The sequence below is a fragment of the Bubalus kerabau genome, chromosome 7, assembly GCF_029407905.1.
Source record: "Bubalus kerabau isolate K-KA32 ecotype Philippines breed swamp buffalo chromosome 7, PCC_UOA_SB_1v2, whole genome shotgun sequence".
NCBI lineage: Eukaryota > Metazoa > Chordata > Mammalia > Artiodactyla > Bovidae > Bubalus > Bubalus kerabau.
In genome coordinates this window covers 65710633-65735399 of record NC_073630.1, presented here as the reverse complement: position 1 = coordinate 65735399, position 24767 = coordinate 65710633, and the positions used below count along the sequence as shown (strand labels likewise).

The 24767-nt window shown below is 40.4% G+C and overlaps 1 long non-coding RNA gene across 1 annotated transcript in view; it reads right to left on the bottom strand.

The window, feature by feature from the left end:
- Nucleotides 1-214: 214 nt before the first annotated feature.
- Nucleotides 215-24767, bottom strand: part of LOC129657817 (uncharacterized) — an 83168-nt gene continuing 58615 nt past the window's right edge. The window contains exon 4 of the long non-coding RNA XR_008717125.1: nt 215-2626. This is a non-coding gene — a long non-coding RNA (uncharacterized LOC129657817). The remainder of the gene's footprint in view (nt 2627-24767) is intronic.

Below are 24767 nucleotides of genomic sequence, written 5' to 3'. Positions count from 1 at the left end.
AATTATAGTAATAATTTAAAGGATACTAAGAATTATAGAGATTATGAGAAAATTTAAGCTTTTGATCAGGCTTAGATAACATAAGCCTTCCATCAAGGTCAACTGATCTCTCAGAGTTGTGTCTTTTCTCTTTTACGCCCTTCTGGATGGCATGACTGAGGTGAAAGGCATAGTTATAGATAAGCAATGGATACAGCACTGGGTCCTCTCTGAATCTTGAGGTATCATTCACAACAAGGACCACTGATAGCTTATGGTGAGCAGTGTCTGGATTCCTGATCTCTGAAGAAGAGAATTTAGCTTTGGGACCAGAGACAAGGCTTCAACCACTCAGAGCTTCACTACAGTTTTATTACAGTGAAAAGGGGATAGAAAAGCTTCTGACATAAACATCAGAAGCATCAGAGAGTGCCCCACTGGCTAGTCTTATCAAGGCCTTATATACTTTTTCAATGGGTTAACAATAGAAAGGTCCTACCAAACCCACTCCCACAACATATATCTTAATATAACAGGATTAGTCAGAAGGTTCTCGTTAAGAAGGAGAAACATGTCCTCAAGCAAGATACATTGTTGGTATACAATCATTAATACAGAGCTTACAGAAAAACATACCCTTAAACAAGATAAGTTGCTTTGTTGTGTAATCATTAGCTCTGGACTTAAAGAAAGTTCAGTTCAGTTCAGTTCAGTTCAGTCACTCAGTCGTGTCCGACTCTTTGTGACCCCATGAATCGCAGCACACCAGGCCTCCCTGTTCATCACCAACTCCCGGAGTTCACCCAGACTCACGTCCATCGAGTCAGTGATGCCATCCAGCCATCTCATCCTCTGTCGTCCCCTTCTCCTCCTGCCCCCAATCCCTCCCAGCATCAGGGTCTTTTCCAATGAGTCAACTCTTCGCATGAGGTGGCCAAAGTACTGGAGTTTCAGCTTTAGCATCAGTCCTTCCAATGAATATTCAGGACTGATTTCCTTTAGGATGGACTGGATGGATCTCCTTGCAGTCCAAGGGACTCTCAAGAGTCTTCTCCAACACCACAGTTCAAAAGCATCAATTTTTTGGCACTCAGCTTTCTTTATAGTCCAACTCTCACATCCATACATGACTACTGGAAAAACCATAGCCTTGACAAGATGGACCTTTGTTGACAAAGTAATGTCTCAGCTTTTTAATATACTGTTTAGCTTGGTCATAACTTTTCTTCCAAGGAGTAAGAGTCTTTTATTTTCATAGTTGCAGTCACCATCTGCAGTGATTTTGGAGTCCCCAAAAATACAGTCAGCCACTATTTCCACTGTTTCCCCATCTATTTCCCATGAAGTGACGGAACCAGATGCCATGATCTTCGTTTTCTGAATGTTGAGTTTAAGCCAACTTTTTCACTCTCCCCTTTCACTTTCATCTAGAGTCTCTTTAGTTCTTCTTCACTTTCTGTCATTAGGGTGGTGTCATCTGCATATCTGAGGTTATTGATATTTCTCCCAGCAATCTTGATTCCAACTTGTGCTTCATCCAGCCCAGCATTCCTCATGATGTATTCTGCATATAAGTTAAATAAGCAAGGAGACAATATACAGCCTTGATGTACTCGTTCCCAATTTGGAATCAGTCTATTGTTCCATGTCCAGTTCTAACTGTTTTTTCCTGACCTGCATACAGATTTCTCAAGAGGCAGGAAATGTGGTCTGGTATTCCCATCCCTTTAAGAATTTTCCACAGTTTGTTGCGATCAACACAGTCAAAGGCTTTGGCATAGTCAATAAAACAGAAATAGATGTTTTTCTGGAACTCTTGCTTTTTTGATAATCCAGCAAATGTTGGCAATTTGATCTCTGGTTCCTCTGCCTTTAAAACCAGTTTGAACATCTGGAAGTTCACAGTTCACGTACTGTTGAAGTCTCGCTTGGAGAATTTGGGGCACTACTTTACTAGCATGTGAGAAGGCAATGGCACCCTACTCCAGTACTCTTGCCTGGGAAATCCCATGGATGGAGGAGCCTGGTGGGTTGCAGCCCATGGGGTCGCTAAGATTCGGACATGACTGAGCGACTTCACTTTCACTTTTAACTTTCATGTATTGAAGAAGGAAATGGCAACCCACCCACTCCAGTGTTTTTGCCTGGAGAATCCCAGGGACAGGGAAGCCTGGTGGGCTGCCGTCTATGGGGTCGCACAGAGTCGGACACAACTGAAGCGACTTAGCAGCAGCAAGATGAGTCCAATTGTGCAGTAGTTTGAGCATTCTTTGGCACTGACTTTCTTTGGAATTGGAATGAAAACTGACCATTTCCAGTCCTGTGGCCACTGCTGAGTTTTCCAGATTTGCTGGCATATTGAGTGCAGCACTTTCACAGCATCATCTTTCAGGATTTGAAATAGCTCAACTGGAATCCCATTACCTCCACCAGCCTTGTTCATAGTGATGCTTCCTAAGGCCCACTTGACTTTGCATTCCAGGATGTCTGGCTCTAGGTGAGTGATCATACCATTGTGATTATCTGGGTCATGAAGATCTTTTTGTATAATCCTTCTGTGTATTCTTGTCACCTCTTCTTAATATCTACTCTGTTAGGTCCATACCATTTCTGTCCTTTATTGAGCCCACCTTTGCATGAAATATACCTAAAAGATATACAGATATATGAAAAAAGATACATGAAATATACCTAAAAGATATACAGATATATGAAAAAAGATACATGAAATATACCTAGAAGATAATACCTAAGTACCTAAAAGCAGGGGGCACATTACATATGTAAAAACAAATCCTGGTTACAGAACAGACATGGATCCTAGGAATGTATCAGTTCAGTTCAGTCGTTCAGTCATGTCTGACTCTTTGCGACCCCATGAATCACAGCATGCCAGGCCTCCCTGTCCATCACCAACTTCTGGAGTTCACTCAGACACACGTCCATCGAGTCAGTGATGCCATCCAGCCATCTCATCCTCTGTCGTCCCCTTCTCCTCCTGCCCCCAATCCCTCCCAGCATCAGAGTCTTTTCCAATGAGTCAACTCTTCACATGAGGTGGCTAAAGTACTGGAGTTTCAGCTTTAGCATCATTCCTTCCAAAGAAATCCCAGGGTTGATCTCCTTCAGAATGGACTGGATGGATCTCCTTGCAGTCCAAGGGACTCTCAAGAGTCTTCTCCAACACCACAGTTCAAAAGCATCAATAGCCATGCTAAATAACATGCATCCTATTCACTTTTTCCCTCCCCCAGCCATACCCTCAGCCACACACTTTTACTAAATAATGAAAATAAATAGTATTTAAAATGTATCAATACATTGAATACAGTCTTTATACATGTCTTGCTTTCCTGAGTAGGGAGTTTATAAAAGAAATACAATGATTATGGCCTTTTATCATTTTTCAATTAACACTTTGATCTGTAGGTTTCTTAGAAAGAGAAATATGGTCTGTTAGAATCATTAGCTGGATAACGTTAAGCTTATAGTCATGCAGGTAGCAGTTACTGAGCACCTATAATGTATCAGGGATTGTATTAAGTATTGAAATGTCAAGGTGGAAGATGTGATTCCCACCATCAGTTTCTCATAGATGATGAAGAAACCCAGTTTTGTACCCCCAAAATTGCATCACATTGTGACAAGGTGCTATTAAAAAAGGTTTTGGGGACAGAGAAGAAAGATGCAAGATTCAGATGGGGGTACCTGGGAAGGCTTGGGATGGTAGAAACTTGAACTGAATCCTGAAGGACTAAATGGAACTTTCTAGATGAGGAGTGAAGGATGTTTAACAGTAGGTGGAAATGGATGTGCAAAAACTTCAAGGCAATGGAGAAGCAAGCAGTTAATTATGGCAGGCTCAGTGAAGGATCCATGGAAGGAAGAAGCAGCAGATGGGAAGGGAGGGACTTTGTGGCTGAATGAAAATTCAACCCCAAAGGAGATAAGACGACCTTGGAGGATTTTAGGCAAGGAAGGAAGTGCTCATTTTGGCACCTTAGGATAAAATGAGTTAAAATGAAGAGAGTCTGGCAGTAGAAGGAAAATAATCCCAACAAAAAAATTACAAGAGTGGCATTGGGTACAAATCAAGAAATTTCAAGAGAGAGTCTGAAGGATTTGGTGATCAATTGAATATGAGTAACAGCAGCATGGAGGGTTTGAGGATAACTCACTTATTCCTAACAAACTGGGATGGATAGTTATAACATCTGTTATGATATATAATAAAAATGAACTTTGTGTATAGGGGCAGAGGGTGTCAAGTTTGAGATGCTTGTGGATCAGAAGTTCCTAAGATTTCAGATCTCACATGCCATCAAAATCTCCAAATAAATGTGAGAAACTAATTTAAGACTATCAATTTTTCATTTTGTTATGTCAGGATATATTTCTTAAAAACTATCCACTAATATCAATATTTCATTTTTACAAAAGGAAATTTCAACACCAGAAATTAAGGAGTGAATTTTAATACAAAAGGCAATTTATCAAATTAAGTAAATGACCTCATTTTAAAACTACATTAAAATGTTCCTTTATTTTTCATTTCCTCTTGTACCAACATAATCCTCATCACTGACTTACAACATATCACAAATTGGCACTTAAAACAACTGAAATAGATTGTGCATACAGAGATTTGGGGAAAGTGGAGAGTGAAAAAGTTGGCTTAAAGCTCAACATTCAGAAAACGAAGATCATGGCATCCGGTCCCACCACTTCATGGGAAATAGATGGGGACACAGTGGAAACAGTGTCAGACTCTATTTTTTTGGGCTCCAAAATCACTGCAGATGGTGACTGCAGCCATGAAATTAAAAGACGCTTACTCCTTGGAAGGAAAGTTATGACCAACCTAGATAGCATATTGAAAAGCAGAGACATTACTTTGCCAACAAAGGTCCGTCTAGTCAAGGCTATGGTTTTTCCTGTGGTCATGTATGGATGTGAGAGTTGGACTGTGAAGAAGGCTGAGCGCCGAAGAATTGATGCTTTTGAACTGTGGTGTTGGAGAAGACTCTTGAGAGTCCCTTGGACTGCAAGGAGATCCAACCAGTCCATTCTGAAGGAGATCAGCCCTGGGATTTCTTTGGAAGGAATGATGCTAAAGCTGAAACTCCAGTACTTTGGCCACCTCATGCGAAGAGTTGACTCATTGGAAAAGACTCTGATGCTGGCAGGGATTGGAGGCAGGAGGAGATGGGGACGACAGAGGATGAGATGGCTGGATGGCATCACTGACCCGATGGACGTGAGTCTGAGTGAACTCCGGGAGTTGGTGATGGACAGGGAGGCCTGGCGTGCTGCAATTCATGGGGCCGCAAAGAGTCAGACATGACTGAGCGACTGAACTGAACTGAACTGAAGAGAAGCGTTAGTTGAAGATCTAGACTCATAAGCCTCTTATTTTGAGTTGACAAAATAGATAATCATAAATACTACTTATTCACTACCTCTCTATGTCAAGCACTATTGTAAGGGCTTTACGTGATTTTTCATTTCAGAATCACAATTCTGAAAAGTAAGGGAGGGTATTTGATTTTTATAGTTGAAGAAATTGAGACTGAAGGCTTTAAGTTGCTCAAGACTGCAAAGCAGAAAGTGTCCGAGTTAATATCCAAGGTTTCTCTAACTTGAAGCTCTATATTTTTAAGTGTGATGTGATACTGCTACCCTGGAAAGAATATACACAATGAAAAGGTCATCAAGGATGTCATCAAGTATGGAGCTCTAAGGAATACTGACACTTAAGCTGATGCTCCAGAAGGAAAGAGCCTAGGAAAGGAAAAAAAATAAGATCATTTAAAACAAAGGAGCGGAGAATTCCAAAAGAAATGTGTTGTCAAAAATTCCAAATGTCATGGAGAAGCAAAGTGAAAGTGTTAGTGGCTCAGTCATGTCTGACTCTTTGTGACCCCATGGACTATAGCCCGCCAGTCTCCTCTGTCCATGGGATTCTCCAGGCAAGAATATTGGATTGGGTTGCCATTTTCTTCTCCAGGGGATCTTCCTAGCCCAGGGATTGAACCTGCATCTCCTGCATTGGCAGGCAGATTCTTGACCATTAGCACCACCTAGGCAGCCCATTAGAATCAGTAGCTGACTAGAACTCTAACTCTTTTCACAAGCCTGGAACCAGCCTGGATCTCCTTTTTTGTTACTGGCTCATTGTAAGGGACTTAATCTGGATTACTTGAGCTGTTAGATTAACTACCATTTGAAGTTTTGACCTTGGTACTTTATCAGTATCATATCAAACCATACTCAAATTGATATCTATTATACAGGATTAGTGCCTCAAATAGAAATATTTTTTTTAACAATGTAATTTGTAATTTAGGAACTTTGGATGTAGAAGAATACATTTGCTGCAACCTTATAGCCTGTTATAAAATTTTAATTATAAAGGGCTTCCCTGATAGCTCAGTTGGTAAAAAACTTGCCTGCAATGCAGGAGACCAAAGCTGCTTCTAATAGGCACAAAGACTTGAAATGCAATTTCAACTTACTATCACTAGGAGGCACTGACACATTGATATCAGATCAGATCAGATCAGTCACTCAGTCATGTCTGACTCTGCAACCCCATGAATCACAGCACGCCAGGCCTCCCTGTCCATCACCAACTCCCGGAGTTCACTCAGACTCACGTCCATCGAGTCAGTGATGCCATCCAGCCATCTCATCCTCTGTCACCCCCTTCTCCTCTTGCCCCCAATCCCTGCCAGCATCAGAGTCTTTTCCAATGAGTCAACTCTTCGCATGAGGTGGCCAAAGTACTGGAGTTTCAGCTTTAGCATCATTCCTTCCAAAGAAATCCCAGGGCTGATCTCCTTCAGAATGGACTGGTTGGATCTCCTTGCAGTCCAAGGGACTCTCAAGAGTCTTCTCCAACACCACAGTTCAAAAGCATCAGTTCTTTGGTGCTCAGCCTTCTTCACAGTCCAACTCTCACATTGATATCAGGGTTTGAATAATTAAGCCTATACTTTGTATTAGGTCTTCCTTGATAGCTCAGTTGGTAAAGAATGTGCCTGCAATGTGGGAGACCTGGGTTTGACCCCTGGGTTGAGAAGATCCCCTGGAGAAGGGAAAGGCTACCCACTCCAGTATTCTGGCCTGGAGAATTCCATGGGCTGTATAGTCCATGGGGTGGCAAGGAGTCGGACACAAGTGAGCGGCTTTTACTTCATACTTTGTATTCAATATAAGTTTAAGACAATCACTTTTATCAAGTCCTAACAGAGATTTCCAATCATGAATTCTTCACCCTTTCAGTGCCTATCATATATTACTGTCTCTCAGGTCCAAATTCTTTCTTTTTGCCTGCTCTGTGAAAATGGATCTGGGCCCTTTAAATATTTTCCACTGTCAACTGTACAACGTCAAACTTTGTAAGCAGAGACGCTGGAGGGACACTGCAGGGGGAAAGGGGTTTGCATCCTAGTTTTGATGTGCTCACTTGGCAGACTTCTGTGGCACATGCCCAGTGTCCAGTTGCTATAGCTCAGGCAGCTTCTAGCACCATGCTCCTGCAGGGTGCCCAGCTCTTCCAAAGCCAGGCTCCTATAGAGTGGCCAGGAGCACAGTGACTGTCCCCACCTCTGGACAGTTTTGTTGCACTGCTTTAGGTGAGATACCACCTCATGAACAACTTTCCCTGGAGCCCTAGAGAAAGGCAAGTTCCTGAGACCAGATTTCCAGCATATGCCCCCAAGGTAGCATCACAGTGACTGTTCTGACATCCAGGGAGGGCTGTGCCTTCTGCAGTAGGTTCCAGATCTCAATCCTAGAATGCGGAGAGGGGAGGATGAGTGGGGGCTCTTCCTTGCATGCTCTTCTCAGCCCTATGGGTAAGGACTGCTCCCTAGACCTATTTTACTGTATTCTTTACAGTTCTCTTAGCAGTGATGGAAGCATTGCTCCAATCTCCTACAATATAGTTCATGATTCTCTATATTAAACTTTCTGTGTTCAAGTTACTATGTGATTTTTCTTTCCTGATATGACCCATACTGATAAATTCTATTTACACTCCCCTTTATTAAAATAATTAAGTAATTAAATGGGCTTCCTAGGTGGCGCTAGTGGGAAAGAATCTGCCTGCCAATGCAGGAGACACAGGTTCAATCCCTGGGTTGGGAAGATCCCCTGGAAGAGGAAACAGCAAGCCACTCCAGTATTTTTGCCTGGAGAATTCCATACAGAGGAGCCTGGCAGGCTACAGTCCATTGGGCCCCAAAGAGTCAGACATGACTTTAGTGACTGAGCACAAAAGTAATTAAAAATAATAGTAACTCAATAAATTTCAAAGATACCATCACAACTTTTAAAGAAAGAAATAATTCAAATAATACCTTTCCCACTCCATAGTAACTTTACCAGTTCACCATGTTTCCCAAGAGGAAGGCAAACACCCTTTCTATGAATTTTCCTTCAGCCTTAAATTTCCTAGACATTAAAGGAGGAAAGAGGAAGATGACTGAAAGAATCTGATTGAGAGCCTATCACATCCTAGAAATCTATGTATCTCATCTGCCTTAATTCCCAAAGAAAAAAACTATTATTATTCCAGTTTATCTATGAAGAAACTGAGGCCAAGAGAGGTTAAATAACTCACTGAAGATCATGCTCCTAGTAAATGGTAACAGAAGATTCAAAGGTAGGTACAGCTGATCCTGAACTTCTTATACTTCCCCACAGACACTTTTTTGTGTGGCTGTGTCTCTTCTCTCTGAATCAGACACAGAGGGCGGCTCACTGTGGCCGAACTGTCAGTTAATGTTTTCACAACCTGCATGCCCTCAAAACACAGCTTCTTGTCTTTGCTTCAGAAGGAGGAAAAAGAAGCAACTACCTAGGAAGCATGCAATAACAGAAAAAGCTTTCATGTACATTTCCCTTCAGTCAAAAAATAAACATTTCTAATAACATAGGAGGTGTGAAATTGTAAACTATCTGTTCTTTTTCCAATCAAAACAGGCTACTTAGGTGGCAATGATAATTAAACTTTGGCAACTTTAGCCCTAGACATATTGGTTTATATTATATCAAATTTAGCACATTTTTCAAGTGTTGAAAGAAAAAAAAAAAAAAACTCAGCGCTAAATTCTATCCTTCACCAAAATATCCTTCAGGTATGAAGATGAAAAAAAGACATTCTCAGACGAAGGAAAACTAAGAGAATCTGTTCCCAGTAGACCTAACCTTAAAGAATGTCTTAAAGAAATTCTTCAAAGAGAAAGGAAATGACTTCAGAATGGTAGAAATAATAATGCAGTAGGCAAAAAAAAAAAAAAAAAAAGGCAAGGAAAGGGTAAATTTAATAGACTATCCCTCATCTCATGGATTCTAAGTCATGTGTGATGGTTGAGGCATCAACTATAATACCAACTCATGGAGTGCTCCATGTGTGTAGAGGAAAGTAATTTTTTAATGGGGAGAGTTAAGGGACTTATTTGAATGGAAACAAGAGTCCTATACTCCACTTGAAGTGGTAAAATGTTTCCCATAGATTACCACTACAGCTATACACATTCATTGTAATACCTAAAGCAACCACTAAGAAAATGGTACATTTAAAAATAGTTCAAGGAAGACAAAGAAGGACCCACCTCTATATCACACTTTAAGGTCTACTGAAGAGAATCAACTTTAGAAGAGGACAGGATGTCTCAGTCACCCAGCCTCAGTCTTCAGCTTCTCTGGCATTTGAATAGAATAACCATGAACCAGAATGACCATAATGAGTGTCACACTTTAACAGCATCATCTTTCAGCTTTTGAAATAGCTCAACTGGAATTCTATCACCTCTACTAGCTTTGTTCGCAGTGATGCTTCCTAAGGTGCACTTGACTTCACATTCCAGGATGTCTGGCTCTAGATGAGTGATCACACCATCATGGTTATCTGGGTCCACTGGACTGGAAAAATTTCATTCCAACCCCAAAGAAAAGCAATGCCAAAGAATGTTCAAACTACCACACAATTGCACTCATCTCACACACTAACGAAGTCATGCTCAAAATTCTCCAAGCCAGGCTGAAATAGTACATGAACAGAGAACTTCCAGATATTCAAGCTGGATTTACAAAAGGCAGAAGAACCAGAGATCAAATTGCCAACATCTGCTGGATTATTAAAAAAGCAAGAAAGTTCCAGAAAAATACCTACTTCTGCTTTATTGACTATGCCAAAGCCTTTGACTGTGTGGATCACAACAAGCTGTGGAAAACTCTTACAGAGATGAAAATAACAGACCACCTTTCCTGCCTCCTGAGAAATCCATATGCAGGTCAAGAAGCAACAGTTAGAACTGGACATGGAACAACAGACTGGTTCCAAATCAGCAAAGGGGTATGTCACCCTGCTTATTTAACTTACATGCAGTGTATATCATGCAAAATGCTGGGCTGGATGAAGCACAAGCTGGAATCAAGATTGCCAGGAGAAACATCAATAATCTCAGATATGCAGATGACACCACCCTTATGGCAGAAAGTGAAGAGGGACTAAAGAGCCTCTAGATGAAAGTGAAAGAGGAGAGTAAAAAGTTGGCTTAAAACTCAACATTCAAAATACGAAGATCATGGCATCTGGTCCCATCACTTCAAGGCACATAGATGGGGAAACAGTAGAAATGTAAGAGACTTTATTTTCTTGGGCTCCAAAATCACTGCAGATGGTGACTGCAGCCATGAAATTAAAAGACGCTTGCTCTTGGGAAGAAAAGTTATGACCAACCTAGACAGCATATTAAAAAGCAGAGACATTACTTTGCCAACAAATGTCCATCTAGTCAAAGCTATGGTTTTTCCAGTAGTCATGCATGGATGTGAGAGTTGGACTAGAAAGAAAGCTGAGCGCTGAAGAATTGATGCTTTTGAACTGTGGTGTTGGACAAGCTCTTGAGAGTCCCTTGGACTGCAAGGAGATCCAACCAGTCCATCCTAAATGAGATCAGTCCTGAATATTCATTGGAAGGACTGATGCTGAAGCTGAAACTCCAGTACTTAGGCCACCTGATGCAAAGAACTGACTCATTTGAAAAGACCCTGATGCTGGGAAAGATTGAAGGCAGGAGGAAAAGGGGAGATAGAGGATGAGATGGTTGAATGGCGTCACTGACTCAATGGACATGAATTTGAGCAAGCTCCAGGAAATGGTATGGTAATTGGCAGGGACACCTGGCATTCTGCAGTCCATGGTGTCACAAACATTTGGACGTGACTGAACTGAACTGAGAATGAGCATGGTGGAAAACATTGACCTCCACATGTGCCCGTCAGCCTGGGCTCCTTTGCACCAACACTACACTAGCTACTGCCACTGGTGAATGTCTATCTTGCCAGCAGCACAGAACAGCGTGCCCACACTATGAACTATCTTCCAGTGAAACCAACCAGATACTTACACTCTGGAAAAGGCAATGTTCCACAATGCCTGGGCTTGTATTCCAGATAGGGCTTTGCGTTTTCTTTCCCAGCCATGGTTCCCAGCCAGCACCAACAAGCGTTCATAGAGTGGCTAAATTTATCATCATAGAATCCTGCGTAACATTACTATCAATCTACATACCCACTGTACAGTTAAGGAGGGCCAGCAGAGGTCTTGTGACTACAGTAACCATTGCTCCTACCCCATATTGTGCCATCTAAGTGCCAGCCCAATAGAAGTCTGAAGAGGCTTCATAAATGTGCAACAGAGAGCAGCTTGGTGAGAACATGTTGAAAGGATGTTGTTGTTTAGTTGCTAACTTGTGTCCAGCTCTTTTGCAACCCCATGGACTGTAGCCCGCCGGGCTCCTCTGTTCATGGAATTTTCCAGGTAAGAATACTAGAGAGGGTTGTCATTTCCTTCTCCAGGGGATCTTCCTGACCTAGGGATTGAATCCACATCTCCTGCATTGGCAGGCAGGTTCTTTACCACTGAGCCACCTGGGAAGCCCTTGAAAGGATCAGGCCCTATCTTTTAGGATGCAGTGTAGATCTTAAACCAACAGCCATTATGTTGTTCTATGTTCATAATGAATAAATGGGACTGGCCAATATGGGATGGAGTCAGCAGCAGTCACAGTCATGACCACATCCAGGAACCCACTTGGGAAAACATGCACGCTGCCCCACAATTTGGAACTCTGTGGAATCCTTCCACTAAGGACAAAGCAAGAATCTCAGTATCTTAGAGCTAATGCTGCTAACTGTTCACTTTGGGATCCTTATGCCGGTAAACAGGCAAGCAAACAAAAGGATTACTATGCTGACAGTGACAACTGACCGTGTCTGGTACACCCTGTGACTTCCCTTCCCAGTCCTTACTATAAAAAGGAAATTACAGCAACCGTGACCCAGTAAAGACAGAGAGACCAAGAGTCTCACTCCATTCAGAATAAGGTGGGTCATCCATCCATCAGGCAAATCACACTGATTGGTAGAAGTGCTTAGCGATGGGGAGAAGAACTCAGAATTGGTAGTGAAAGGAAGGAGGTAGTGAATATCACTCATGGCCTCAGTGGCAGCTGGATTTTATTTATCCAGGTAAGTTTCTTGTAAGATTTCCAATCAGAATTCTCAAGAGGCTGTGCCTGAATGAATGTATTTCTGAGTTCAAAGGGTGAACTGTGAAGATTGTTGTCGGAACCCACCCACTTCATCTAAACAGGGGCGTCCCCCTTTTCCCCAGCTACTGTGAGCAGTGGTTGATATCTCACAGCCACCCCCATTTCTAGAGATTTGCCCTCACAGCAACAGAAGCAGCCTCACCTGGGAGGCTATGACTGCCCATCTCTTCCCAGGTATGACCACTGCCCTGATTGACTCCCATCATGAGGCATGACCTGGTTGTGCAATTTGTCCTCTACAGCTTCCTGTGGAATAACATCCATAGTCTGGCTCAGGGTTTTTTTCCTGTCCTATTCTATTTTCCTCAGTTTCCTTCGCCTGAAAGTGCTTTCCTGAAAAAAACACTGGAAGAAGACTTCCTATGTCATAGTCTGCTTATAGAAATTCCAGGTAGGACACTTATGAATCTTATGAAACTGTGCTATGCTAGACATGCCTTGTAAAACTTGATCGTTTCCGTCAAATCTGAAACTTTAAACCAAATGGTTAAATTTAAATCTGTACATAACACAAACTCCATTATGTATTTCATATTACTTGAGTTAGGAAACAACCATGGCTGTGGGCATGCTGAGTTGCTCAGTTGTATCTGACTCTTTGAGATCCCATGGACTGCAGCCCACCAGGATCCCCTGTCCATGGGATTCTCCAGGCAAGAATATTGGAATGGGTTGCCATTTCCTACTCCAGGGGATCCCCCCAACTCAGGCAGCCAGTCTGCATCTCCTGCTTTCCATTGCAGGTGGATTGTTTACCTCTGTGCCAGCTGGGAAGTTCCAGGAAAGCAGAGTTTACAGTAAAGACAGTAAAATATTATTAATTCAAAAGAGGCAATAAGCTTTCTATTTCTGCCTTGATGATGTCTTTCCAAAATCTTCATTACTCTAAAGACAAGAAGCATGCATCACAAAGAGCCTAGCTTTCATGTTACTAGTTTTGTATGGGCCAAGAAAACCAAAATGGAGGCCACCGACCACAAGAAGAAATAACTTTTCAAATAATTTTCACTGTGATAAAATTTATTCTGCTTATAATTAATTAACATTCAGGTGGTTTTCCACAAAAGTTCAATTGTAAAAAATATATTGCAAAACAAAATTACAAATCAGCTTTGTACTGTAGAGGGGAATATTTTTTGGAAATTAATGTACAATATCATGGATTCAAAGCACATTAAATTGAGGGGAAAAATTAAGAACACCACAGAGAATTGCAATTTTAATTGGCAATCATAACACTAGGAAACTTGGTTGGTTCAATTCTTCTCTTGAGGACACAGAGCAAGTGTATTCTTTTAACTCTGGTTCTCCTAGGGCTTCAAGACTAGAAACTTATAACTTAGGTGACCAAATGTAAATTATTTTTAAAAGTGCTCCTATCACCAGTAAGAAAAGAATATGTCATCAAAATCCATTGTTAAACTTCCAAAGATCTAATGTTTACAAATCTCATCTTCCATCAAAGGGAGCTTCCAGTATCTTGACAAACCATGGTGACTAGCACTTAAAGAATACCAAGAAGAGAGAAGAAAGCATTCCTCAGTGATCAATGCAAAGAAATAGAGGAAAACAACAGAATGGGAAAGACTAGAGATCTCTTCAAGAAAATTAGAGCTACCAAGGGAACATTTCATGCAAAGATGGGCTCGATAAAGGACAGAAATGGTATGGACCTAACAGAAGCAGGAGATATTAAGAAGAGGTGGTAAGAATACACAGAAGAACTGTACAAAAAAGATCTTCACAACCCAGATAATTACGATGATGTGATCACTGACCTAGAGCCAGACATCCTGGAATGTGAAGTCAAGTGGGCCTTAGAAAGCATTACAACGAACAAAGCTAGTGGAGGTGATGGAATTCCAGTCGAGCTATTTCAAATCCTGAAAGATGATGCTGTGAAAGTGCTGCACTCAATATGCCAGAAAATTTGGAAAACTCAGCAGTGGCCACAGGACTGGAAAAGGTCAGTTTTCATTACAATCCCAAAGAAACGCAATGCCAAAGAATGCTCAAACTACTGCACAATTGCACTAATCTCACACGCTAGTAAAGTAATGCTCAAAATTCTCCAAGCCAGGCTTCAGCAATACATGAACCGTGAACTTCCTGATGTTCAAGCTGGTTTTAGAAAAGGCAGAGGAACCAGAGATCAAATTGCCAACATCTGCTGGATCATCAAAAAAGCAAGAGAGTTCCAGAAAAACATCTATTTCTGCTTTATTGACTATGCCAAAGCCTTTGACTGTGTGGATCACAATAAACTGTGGGAAATTCTAAAAGAGATGGGAATACCAGACCACCTGACCTGCCTCTTGAGAAACCTATATGCAGGTCAAGAAGCAACAGTTAGAACTGGACATGGAACAACAGACTGGTTCCAAATAGGAAAAGGAGTCCGTCAAGGCTGTATAGTGTCACCCTGCTTATTTAATTTATATGCAGAGTACATCATGAGAAACGCTGGGCTGGAAGAAGCACAACTGGAATCAAGATTGCTGGAAGAAATATCAATAACCTCAGATATGCAGATGACACCACCCTTATGGCAGAAAGTGAAGAGGAACTCAAAAGCCTCTTGATGAAAGTGAAAGTGGAGAGTGAAGAAGTTGGCTTAAAGCTCAACATTCAGAAACGAAGATCATGGCATCCGGTCCCATCACTTCATGGGAAACAGATGGGGAAACAGTGGAAACCGTGTCAGACTTTATTTTGGGGGGCTCCAAAATCACTACAGATGGTGACTGCAGCCATGAAATTAAAAGACGCTTACTCCTTGGAAGGAAAGTTATGACCAACCTAGATAGCATATTCAAAAGCAAAGACATTACTTTGCCAACAACGGTCCATATAGTCAAGCCTATGGTTTTTCCTGTGGTCATGTATGGATGTGAGAATTGGACTGTGAAGAAGGCTGAGCACCGAAGAATTGATGCTTTTGAACTGTGGTGTTGGAGAAGACTCTTGAGAGTCCCTTGGACTGCAAGGAGATCCAACCAGTCCATTCTGAAGGAGATCAGCCCTGGGATTTCTTTGGAAGGAATGATGCTAAAGCTGAAACTCTAGTACTTTGGCCACCTCATGTGAAGAGTTGACTCATTGGAAAAGACTCTGATGCTGGGAGGGATTGAGGGCAGGAGGAGAAGGGGACGACAAAGGATGAAATGACTGGATGGCATCACTGACTCGATGGACGTGAGTCTGAGTGAACTCCGGGAGTTGGTGATGGACAGGGAGGCCTGGCATGCTGCGATTCATGGGGTCGCAAAGAGTCGGACATGACTGAGCGACTGAACTGAACTGAACTGAGCACTTAAATTACCACTAAATCTTTTTTTTTTTTAATTTTTAAACTTCACAATATTGTATTAGTTTTGCCAAATATCGAAATGAATCCACCACAGGTATACCTGTGTTCCCCATCCTGAACCCTCCTCCCTCCTCCCTCCCCATTCCATCCCTCTGGGTCGTCCCAGTGCACCAGCCCCAAGCATCCAGTATCGTGCATCGAACCTGGACTGGCGACTCGTTTCATACATGATATTATACATGTTTCAATGCCATTCTTCCAAATCTCCCCACCCTCTCCGTCTCCCACAGAGTCCATAAGACTGATCTATACATCAGTGTCTCTTTTGCTGTCTCGTACACAGGGTTATTGTTACCATCTTTCTAAATTCCATATATATGCGTTAGTATACTGTATTGGTATTTTTCTTTCTGGCTTACTTCACTCTGTATAATAGGCTCCAGTTTCATCCACCTCATTAGAACTGATTCAAGTGTATTCTTTTTAATGGCTGAGTAATACTCCATTGTGTATATGTACCACAGCTTTCTTATCCATTCATCTGCTGATGGACATCTAGGTTGCTTCCATGTCCTGGCTATTATAAACAGTACTGCGATGTGGTTTTGGTACAGAACATAATGATGCCCTACCTATTGAAATAATGGTTTCTTTTAAAGTTCTTTAGTCTATTTTCCAAGGCCTGTCAAACTTTGACCCTAACCTACCTTTCTAAGCTTATCTTTGACTTGTCCTATATGGCCCTGCTGCTGCTGCTGCTAAGTCGCTTCAGTCGTGTCCAACTCTGTGCGACCTCATAGACGGCAGCCCACCAGGCTCCCCCGTCCCTGGGACTCTATATGGCCCTAGAGACCAACAAAACTGGGCAGTTTACTGTTCCCTTATTGTTCCGCATTTCTTTGTTTACAGAATAACTTCATCATTAGACTCTGGAAGAAACTGCTTGGGTTCAAGTTGGCTGTCGATGACTGAACCCAAGGACTGTGAGGTCTAACTTCACTGCAGAGCTTATCAGGTCAAAGCGTACATCAAGGAGTCCAGTGCATCAGATATGGGTCATGCAAAAAAGAGAGACCCTGCGAAGGTTTATATTATGTCCTATTCAACAAAACCCACTGGGGAGTGCCATGGGAGTTACATATATGGCCTGCTATATTCCTAGCAACTAAGGAGAGCGTCAGAGGAGAGAGCATCACTTACCACAAGAGAACTACCAGTGACAAGTTCTTAAATATACGATAGGGGTCTCTGAAAACCTCATGAGAGAAAAATTCATCTTTAAATACCTGCTGAACTCAGACAACTCAAAGCTATATTAAGTCATTTTAAGTCCTTCGTTAACAAAACAGATTGTTTGTCCATTATGGTTATGGATTTTTTTTTCTCTTTATGGATTTTGATCTCTTGGCCATAGATCAAAGTGTTAATTGTGACTGTGGCTGAGAAGTGGGATTTTTCCTACTGAAATACTACTATCTTTTTTCCAGAAGTTCTCTATTTTTACAAGAACAAAAATTAAGTTATAGGGATTTACTGTTTAGGAAATGAATGAGTAAACTTGTCAAGGCAAATAATGGTCTATTTCTTAACTTACAGACATTTTTGGATTGATTTTCCTAGTTCTCACCCTACTCTGCCCTAAGCTATTTGAAAAGCTGCAGCTAAAACTCATCCTCTGCTTTGACTATTTTCTGCCTAGTCATTTTATGCTTCAGCAAAAGTCTTGTTGCCTTCCTTAATGGCTTTCTGGGAATGGAAAAGCAACTTCAATAAAAGTTCAATGAATTAAGTGATGGTACCAAGCCATTAACAAAACTCTAAGCTTGTTCTATATCCCAGAACATATTACATTAATAAAGCCCCTCTAGCTTTTAACATATTTCTATGTATGCTGCTAAGTCACTTCAGTCATGTCCGACTCTGTGTGACCCCATAGGTGGCAGCCCACCAGGCTCCCCCGTCCCTGGGATTCTCCAGGCAAGAACACTGGAGTGGGTTGCATTTCCTTCTCCTCTATGTATATGATTCAATAATCTAACAAACACATGTTTATATTTATCAAATGCTTTTTCTGCATCTACTTAAAGTCATACTTTTTTTCTTTTTTGAGTCTGTTAATATGGTAAATGCTAACTCGATGGACGTGAGCCTGAGTGAACTCCGGGAGTTGGTGATGGACAGGGAGACCTGGCGCGCTGCGATTCATGGGGTTGCAAAGAGTCGGACACGACTGAGCGACTGAACTGAACTGAACTGATGGTAAATGCTCCAGTTATACTTTCTTATGTTTAGACCTGGGATTACTGGGACAAACTTGATCTGAATAATGAATTATTGTTTAATAACCAAATGTTAGATTGGCTAATATTTAATTTATAATATTGAAACATGACTTCACAAGAAAAATTGGCTTATAATTTTCTTTTATTGCCTTTACGTGATTTTGGAGTCAATACTGCACTAATCTCATTAAATAAGTTGATAGTACTTCTTTACTGGAATAAATTTGAAAGATTAGTTTTCCTTGAAAATTCAGTAGAAATCCCCTTGAAATAAACTGGGGGCTACAAAGTTTTGGTAGGAGGGAGGTATTTTCCCACCATTTTGATGTCTCTACTGCTTATTGACCTATTCAATTCTCTTCATTTGGGCCCTTTATTTTTTTTATTTATTTATTTTTTCCAAATAGTTAATGACTTCTTACTAGTTATCAAGTAAATATAGTTTATACTATTGATTTTTATTTAAAATATGTTATATCTGTAGTTATTTTTCTTTTTCATTGCATGTTTCTGTTTTCATTTTGTTTTTTTCTTGCTCAGTCTTAGTCTTGTTGATACTTGTACTTCTTTAATTCTTTATTAATTCTTTTATTGTCATTAATTCCTCCTTTCTTTCAGTTTGTTTCTTTGGATTTCCTCTATTACATTTCCAACTTCTTAAATTCAAAGTTGAGCTTATTTACTTTCAAATTCTCTGTATCCTGGTAAATTTATTTGAAATCAAAGGATTGTGTTAGCTATGTCTTAACAAATATAGCATGAGGCTTTATTTTTGTTTGAGTCATAAAACTTCATAACTCCTTCATGATCTCCTTTTTAGCCCAAGGATTGTTAACTAATGTAAAACCTGACATTTAAGATTATGTAAACTATACTTCTTTTCTTCATTAAAATTTCTAGCATTAATCAATTATGGTTAGAGAATGTAGTCCACATGACACTGATTCCATGGAATTATTGAGGCTTCCTTTATCGTCCAGTAAATTTTCCACATGAGAGAATATTTTGTAAATAATCTGTGTGACCATTTGTATTCTCAGTTGGGTCCATGGTTGAGTTGTATTTTGTGCATGTGTGTGTCTGTGTATGTGTATATCTTTGGGGAGACAAAATTCAATCAAGTACACATGACAAGAGGGACTTTGCAGATGTGATTAACTTAAAAATCTTGATGTGGGGTTATCAGCTTGGATTATCCAGGTGCCCACTGTAATCACACAGACATATATAGACACAAACACACATACATACATACATACATACATCTATGTATATAAAATAGTTCAAGCTTTTCTACTACATTACTCAGTTCTTCTGTGTCTCTAGTGTCTGTCTGTATGATTTATTTGTCAATTTATGAAGGGAGCATGTTAAAATCTCTTGCAACATATGTTGACATATCTATTTTTCTCTACCATTATGCCATTGTTATTTTGCATATTTTGAGGCTGTGTTAAAGCATCTATATAAATGCTGACTATACTTCCTCGCTTTATTATTTTCTTTAACATGCTGCCCTCATAAATTGATCCTAAGTGGCATCTAAGCAGGAAGGGGGCAGCCATTACTAAGGATTGCAGGGGCAGCACCTCAGAGGCAGTCTGGATCTCTGAACATAGCCAAAGCAACATGGTCCATGCACTGACCTTCACCAAACACCCAGCCAGCCCCTCTTGCTCTAATACTCCTCCCCTCTGCAGCGAGGGTGCTGCTGCTGGGAGGGGAAAGAGCACACACTTACAGGAACTTGAGCTAGCTGAGGCCAAGCCTCATGGCTTCTGCTACGAAACATGGGACCTGCTCCTGCCCCTATGGAGCAGGGACAATCACTGACTAGTGGGATCTGACCCTAGACACTCCTTCTTCAGCCCCGTCTCCTACCAAGTTGAGAGCTACCAGCACATCCTGACAAAAGGTGTGATTTGTGTTCATATCAAATCCAACTCTTCCACCAAAGCCACTGGGCACACACACACTGTATAAGGATGCTCCCACAGAAGGACACCCCTTTATGACCTCCACAGGTAACTGCTGCACTGAATTTCATTGAGACAGAGGAAGTTAAGCAAAAAGAGAAGACAGAGGAATGTGCCTCAACTGAAAGAGCAAGAGAAAACCCCTGGGGTGGGGTGCGGGGGTGGGGACAAAGTAACGAAACAGAAGTAAGCAATTTACCAGATAAATAATTCAAATCATTCATAAGAGTGTTAACTGAATTGGCACAAGGATAGATGAACGCAGTGAGAATTTTTAACTAGACACTAGAAAATATAAAAAGGAACCAAACTGAAGAATATAAAAATGAAATGAAAAACACACTACAAAAATAAATAAATAAATAAACAGTATACTAGGTGATACAGAAGAAAGGTCTTTATGATACATAAAGGACCTGGAAGATAGAATAATGGAAACCTCCCAATCAGAACCACACACACACAAAAAAAAATTTTATTTTAATGATAAGAGCTTAAGGGATTCTGAGGCTAACATTAAGCATAGCAACAGCCACATGGCAGGGGTCCAAAGAGAAGAAGAGAGAGAAAATGGGATTGAAAATGTATTTAATGAAATCAAGCTACATGTAACATTTGTTACTTAAAAACACCTTTTCCTTCAATTCTTCTGTTTGTATTCTGTGAGTACTACTATATTCAAATTACTTTAGAGATTCAACATACCCATAAGGAGCAGTAAAAATGAAAAATTCCTCAGAAGAGTTCTGAGAAGAAAAGCAATTTAATGTCTACCAAGCTTTCTTTCAGACAATTTAACCTAGTGAATGACTCCTACTACACAATTAAAGAGGAATTGTTAGGAATCATTTTTTTTCTTTAAATGAATTGCTTACAGTTTGATAGAGTATTTATTACTCCAGCTCTACAAAATTAACAAGCATAATTACACACATAGTCTTTCAGAAGCCTAAATAATGAGACCCCCAAGAATTACTAAAGAAAGACAAAGAACCAAAAATATATGTGTGAATTAGAACTGTTTGAACCCTGGGTGCAGGATACCAAAGAAGAATAATATCCTCAAAGAAATATAGGAGAAAAATATATATTAGGATTTCCTCCATGCCCTCCCTCCTTTATCTCTCATCACTAGACATAGTTTGTGCCATAAGTATTTGCAGTACACATGTTGGCTCAATATTTTTTTTATCTAAACCACTTTATTGAAATAATATGACATACAAAAAGCTGTACATATTATACATATATAATTATATGAGTTTGGAAATACATATATATATCCATGAAACTATCACCATAATCAATGTCATAAATATATCCATCACCTCCATAAGTTTTCTCCCATCTTATCCATCTATCTATTTATATGATCCTAATACAAGATCAAACTACCGCACAATTGAACTCATCTCACACGCTAGTAAAGTAATGCTCAAAATTCTCCAAGCCAGGCTTCAACAATATGTGAACTGTGAACTTCCAGATGTGCAAGCTGGTTTTAGAAAAGGCAGAAGAACCAGATATCAAATTGCCAACATCCACCGGATCATAGAAAAAGCAAGAGAGTTCCAGAAAAAAACATCTATTTCTGCTTTATTGACTATGCCAAAGCCTTTGACTGTGTGTATCACAATAAACTGTGGGAAATTCTGAAAAAGATGGGAATATCAGACCACCTGATCTGCCTCTTGAGAAATTTGTATGCAGGTCAGGAAGCAACAGTTAGAACTGGACATGGAACAACGGACTGGTTCCAAATAGGAAAAGGAGTTCGTCAAGTCTGTATATTGTCACCCTGTTTATTTAACTTAATAAATGCAGAGTACATCATGAGAAACACTGGACTGGAAGAAACACAAACTGGAATCAAGATTGCTGGGAGAAATATCAATAACCTCAGATATGCAGATGATACCACCCTTATGGCAGAAAGTGAAGAGGAACTCAAAAGCCTCTTGATGAAAGTGAAAGTGGAGAGTGAAAAAGTTGGCTTAAAGCTCAACATTCAGAAAATGAAGATCATAGCATCCCGTCCCGTCACTTCATGGGAAATAGATGGGGAAACAGTGGAAACAGTGTCAGACTCTATTTTTCTGGGCTCCAAAATCACTGCAGATGATGACTGCAGCCATGAAATTAAAAGACGCTTACTTACTCCTTGGAAGGAAAGTTATGACCAACCTAGATAGCATATTCAAAAGCAGAGACGTTACTTTGCCAACAAAGGTTCGTCTAGTCAAGGCTATGGTTTTTCCCATGGTAATGTATGGATGTGAGAGTTGGACTGTGTAGAAGGCTGAGCACCGAAGAATTGATGCTTTTGAACGGTGGTGTTGGAGAAGATTCTTGAGAGTCCCTTGGACTGCAAGGAGATCCAACCAGTCCATTCTGAAGGAGATCAGCCCTGGGATTTCTTTGGAAGGAATGATGCTAAAGCTGAAACTCCAGTACTTTGGCCACCTCATGCAAAGAGTTGACTCATTGGAAAAGACTGATGCTGGGAGGGATTGGGGGCAGGAGGAGAAGGGGACGACAGAGGATGAGATGGCTGGATGGCATCACTGACTGGATGGACGTGAGTCTGAGTGAACTCCGGGAGTTGGTGATGGACAGGGAGGCCTGGAGTGCTGTGATTCATGGGGTCGCAAAGAGTCAGACACGACTGAGCGACTGATCTGATCTGAATATAAGATCTAGACTCTTAGAAAAATTTTACACCTACCATAAATAATTTTTTACAAAGCTACAATAGTCATAGTATCATTAGTATGGTATTGACATAAAAACAGACATAGACCAAAGGAACAAAATAGTCAGCCCACATGTATGTGTGCTAAGTCACTTCAGTCTTGTCCAAATCTTTGTGACCCCATGGAATGAAGCCCACCAGGCTCCTCTGTCCATGGGATTCTCCAGGCACGAATACTGGAGAGGGTTCTCGTGCCCTCCTCCAGGGGACCTTCCCAATCCAGGGATCAAACCCATATCTCTTACATCTCCTGTGTTGGCAGTTGGGTTCTTTACCACTAGTGCCACCTGGGAAGCCCAGGGAGCCCACACATAGAAGGAAATCGATCTTTTTAAAAAAGTGTCAAGAATACTCAATGGGAAAACAATAGTCTCTTCAATAAATAGTGCTGAGAAAACTGGATGTCCACATGCAAAAGAATAAAAGTGGGCCCTTTTCTTACACTGTATGCAAAACATCACCCCAAATGGATTAAAAACTTAAATGTGAGACCTGGATGCACAACACTGCTAAGAGAAAACATAGGGAATATACCTCTTGATATTAATCTCAACAACAATTTCTTAGATCTGACAACAAAACGACAGACAACAAAAATAGGCAAATGGATTTATATCAAACTAAGAAGCACCGGGGCTTCCCTGGCAGCTCAGTGGTAAAGAACCCACTAACAGGTTAATGGCCAAAATATATTTTGAAACTCCTTCCTATAACTCAATAGCAAAAAGAAAACAATACCAAAAAAACCCAAGTAATCTGATTTAAAAATGGGCAAAGTACCTTAATAGAAAATTCTCCAAAGAAGACATACAAACAGCCAAGAGGTACATGAAAAGATATTCTATATCACTCATCATCAGAGAAATATAAATCAAAACTATAATGAGAGATCAACCTAACATTCTTATTAATGCATTTGAAAGCAGAGCCATAGTTTTATCACCTGTGCATATGAGAAGCAGATCCAAATCTCTCATGTTATCCAAGCTCATAAAAGAAAAGGATATTATTCCCTAATAAGCGAGCAGCAGAAAGGAAAGTAGTTAGGGACTACCTATGTGCTAGGCTTTCTCAAAATGCACATTCTGTCTTTTTGTGTGCTGAATGATGAGCAAAGTTGAGCACACTCTGCACACTCTGAGCATTTTATAGCCAAAGAATTATTCCTTCCTTTCCAAATGGAGGGTTGTGATCTCTGTGCCTCATGTGCGAGACAGTTTTGAAAGAGCATAGACTAGGAATCAGGATTCATTTTGATATTTGGCAAAACTAATACAGTTATGTAAAGTTTAAAAATAAAATTAAATTAAAAAAAAAATAAAACAAAATAAAAATTAAAAAAAAAAGGAATCAGGAAACCAGGTTCCAAATAGTCTAGCTCTGCTGTAGAACTTTAGACAAGTGATTTAATATCTCTGTGAAATGAGGGTAGTGATCCTTTACCACAAACACTTCTCAGGATTAAGGATCAATGGAGACCACATAAACACTCAAAACACCTAAGGTCTATCAAGGAGCCTTACGTAGTTCTAGAAACATGACACTTGGTATAAAGTGTAATATTCCAGCTGTCAAATGATGAAGAAATGTCAGTTTAAAAAGAATCTAGGGCATGATCTTCAATGACTAAGTCACACACACACACACACACACACACTGAGAGACAAACACATTATTCATGGATTCCTGAAAAATAGATCTAAATCAGATCAAACCACCAAACCAAGTCTCTAGATTGAACTGCCAGTTTTCAGGCAGCGAAAGTACATGTTAAATGACACCACATGGAAGTAATCATCAAACCCAAAATTCAAGAAATTCTACTTACTCCTTGGAAGGAAA